We start from the raw sequence: 4,296 nt of genomic DNA, 5'->3' as shown, positions 1-4,296 counted from the left end.
TTCTTATAGCGTTTTTTTTTTATTATCGAAAACTGCAGTTGTACGTAGAGAAGTGGAGAAAATCGAGCCCAAGTTCACATATATATGTATATTCGTTTTTTTAATTGCACATTTAAATTCGTTGATACATGTTATCAAAACTGTCTAACCATATTCGTGTAAAACAGTTCAACATTTACTCTAACAAATATTCACTAATGGGACATCGGAAACAATAGTAGATTGAAATACTGGGGCACACTTGGAGACATTATTGTGGTAGTTTGAGTGATACTTTTAACATCGGGCGAATAAGACGCAACTTAGCAAATGAAGTTTGTAAAATTCCGATAAACGCCTTTGTAACATCTAATACAAAACTTATACAGTACCAATTTGGATGCACCAGATACGCATTTCGACAAATAATGTCTCTTCAGTGATGCTCAACCGAAATGTTTGAAATCCGAAATAACAATGAGGTTTTAGAGCTAAATATAGCCAAAAACAACGTGCCAAAAAAGTGGAGCCAAATTCGTCTAAGGATAAGAGCTATGCATGTACGAGGTCGCTGAAACGGGAACACATACGTATTTCAAATTGTAGCGGAACTCCATTGGCTTCCCATCCATTACCGACTCCATTTCAAGATTTTGACCAATACATACTGTTACTTCCAAGGATCTGCGCCGTTATACATCGTAAGTCTTTTAAATGAATGCAATCCAAGTCGATCATTACGGTCAGAATCGAAGTCGCGACTTGTGCTAAAAATCAGAAGACAATACGGACAACGCTAACTCAACTGGTCAGTAGCACATCTCTGGAACGACCTTTCAGATGACATGAAGAAGTCAACATCTCATGAAATTTTCAAAAAATGTCTTAAAACTTACTGTTACAAATGAGCTTTTTAGATTCCATGTATAAAACTGTGACTGTTTTAGTTATCAATAATAATAATAATAAGAACCCCCCCCCCCAAAAAAAAAAAATTTAAAAAAAAAAAAAAAAAAATAAAATAAAATAAAATTTTAATAAAAAAAAAAAAAAAAAAAAAAAAAAATCAAACCCCCCAATAGACCAAGTAAACTTTTAGCTATCACCTTAAAATAGTTTTTTTATTTTGATAATACAGATCTTATGTCATTCGGTAATTTATTTTCATTTAATTGTTTTATTGTTGCATTTCTCTTCTTACCTTGGTAAAGCGCTGTTTTATGTAAGGCGCTTAATAAATCTTATTAAAACGAGGATTCTTTGTAATCAACAGAAAGAGGATATTTTATATTCTGACAAAAAAAATGATACAGGAGGTGCTGAAGGGGTTTAAAGGTTTGCAGTCTGTCCATCCGTCTGTCTGTCCGGCGAATCCGTTTACCGCACTTATTTTCGTCGTGATTGCATATATCCATTTGACACCTTGTTTAACCATGGCAAGGTACAATTTTGCTCCGGTCCAATGATTTTTTGCGGAGTTATGGAACTTGGACTTCGAAAATAAATGCAAATACTAAGTTTTCTGCACTTTTTTGTTTTGCTTGCAGATTATCATTTGATATTTGGTACATCGCTTAACCATGACGGACAAGTTTATGATCAAGTTCGAATTTTGTTCCGGTCCATTGATTATTTTGAGTTATGGACCTTGGACTTAGGAAATTAACGGAAGTATTCTTTTTTCCACATTTTTTCTTCATTTTTGGAAATACTCATATGCAATAACCATGATAAAGTACTTATCAAGTTTAAATTTTGCTCCGGTTCATTGATATTTTACTGAATTATAAAGTGTTTTACTACTTGTCACGAAATGGAATATTGATTGATTGGTTGTATATTGTTTTAAGTCCCACTCGATAATATTTCACTTCTATGGAGATGTCACCATTGCCGGTGAAGGGCTGCAAAATTTAGGCCTATGCTCGGCGCCTATGGCCTCTGAGCAGGCTGGGATCTTTATCGTGCCACACCTGCTGTGACACGGAGCCACGGGTATTGCTGTCTCATCCGAAGGACCGCCCCATTTACAATGTAGTCGCCTCTTCCGACATGCAAGGGGTACTGAGGACCTATTCTAACCCGGATCCCCACGGATCAAAAAGGAATATGGAATTCCAATCTGTCATATGAAAAGATGAAGATAACAGTAATCAATCTCATAACTCTTATAGGGATCACAAAATTAATGCGATAATTACAAAATGCTTCTTAAATTCAAAGATGAATTTTAAACGGGGCTCAGAAGTTTAGAAAATGGACTAGATAATCTAAGATATAAGTGATAAAAGAAGATCGAATTATCAGAGGACAACAGAACCGACTGAGTGTGGAAAATAATTCATAATGGGGGGGGGGGGGGGTGTCTGCCATTTTAATCTGATTCATTCCTGCAAGTTTATGCTATATATATACATGTAGAATACTGATCAATGTTTAACGCTTACATGACAGAGAAAATAGCGTGCTTCCTATAAACTGACAGCATATAATTGATGCATTGTCAGTGTAGAGACATATTCAGGTTGACTGGTTGTTTGTTTTCGTCCCAGGGCCGTAAATTAACCTTCAATTTGGAGGAGGCAGGAAATTAGACGGGGGTCTGGGGGCCGCCCAGGCCCCCAGACGCTGAGCACATTTTGTGCACACTGAACACGTTTCGTGCAAAATCCTTGATTCTAGGGCCTTCTAAGATGTTACTTGACTAACTCATTCTAAAAGAAAGATTTGGAATGCTTTTTAAGGGAGGTATCATGTTCTTAGTTATTGGAAACAACATAAATTCTAATGAACTTTAAATTTTAATTTTTTTTGGCTCAAAAGTTGGAGGAGGCAGCTGCCTCCTCCGCCTCCATGTAATTTACAGCCCTGCGTCCTGCTGATAATTTTTCACTCATACTGAGACGTCATTCATCAGTTGTATATAGCTGAAGTACCACAAATTTAAACTGATGCTAAGCACTTGGGAATCTTTAATGTGCCAACGCCTGTCGCGACACAGTTGTATATAGTTCCGTTGATTGTTCCGTTCAGTTCCGTTCGAAAGACCCGTAACTCTCACTTTTAAATGATATCCCGAACATTTGGCAAAATAGCAATAACTATTTATGTTTACGTCTTAGGTTTGTCGCGGCCATGTTATGAGCGGGGCACGAACTGATGACCCCCCCCCCCCCCCCCACCTCTCCTGGTTACGAGGCGAACGCCCTACCACTGAGCTACTGCGACCGCTTTCGGCACATTGAGAATATTCTAAAAGGGATATTTAAAAAGTTATATTTGTAACCATGTTCATAGATCACATGCAGCATCATCATCTTTAGAGTTGACATGTATCCAAAGATGCACCAGAGTCATGTGAATATTTTTACATTTCCTATATTTTTGCCTCCGGTATCTGTACCAACGGTAATGATAACCATTTGCTCATGAATGCGATATGGATGTGAACAGTGTTCGTATGAATCTTGATAAATATACATGCAGTGGCGGATTTAAGGGAGGGGGCGCCGCCTTTTTTCAAATTGAAGGTAAATCGTGGTATCTTGTTTAGAAAAATGTACTAAACGATGTAAGAAGCAATAATTTCTTCCACTCTAGAGAAATAATTGACAAAATCTTTTGATTTCTTGAAATACTTTATTGGGAGAATTTTATTTTTTCCAAAAACCTTCTAAAATTTGCGTCATTTTATTAATTTCACCTTATAAAAAATGATAGAAAATAGTACAAATGACTAAATAGGAGACAGCCCTATAAAATTTGTAAAATCCAGGAGCTTCCGGAGGCTTCGCCCCTTGGGCCCCCACCAGACACTGGACCCATTAGGGGCCTAAAGTGGCGCCCCCCCCCCCCCCCCGTAACCTCAATCCCTGGATCCGCCCCTGACATGTAGTAAATATAGTTTGATGACAGGGAAATTCCGAAAGAAACCAAAGTTGAATGTGATATGAAATATTTTTCATTTTTGAAAAATACACGAGGGCATAAACTGCAAAACGTCACGATTGTCAGGAACCTGTACATTTTTTCTTCAAATAATGAGTGTAAATAGATGCAAGCGTATATGCTAAAAAATTGAATATGATACCGACAAGATTATTTATCTCACAGCATCCGTCGCATCGAATCATCTACACTTTCGGAAAAAAAATCAATTAAACTTTTCAAATATAAATCATAGTTCACATGTGTTTAATAAAACTTGAAGCACATGGCGACATAAATTGGATTATTTTCATTTTGAGTTCATGTCATAGCCTTCTTGTTCATGACGTCCCCTAAAGTAACGTCAGAGTGGCACAAAGTGATCGTAAA

Source organism: Ostrea edulis, chromosome 1, assembly GCF_947568905.1.
Source record: "Ostrea edulis chromosome 1, xbOstEdul1.1, whole genome shotgun sequence".
NCBI classification, from domain to species: domain Eukaryota; kingdom Metazoa; phylum Mollusca; class Bivalvia; order Ostreida; family Ostreidae; genus Ostrea; species Ostrea edulis.
Note: the sequence above shows the minus strand (reverse complement) of the source record.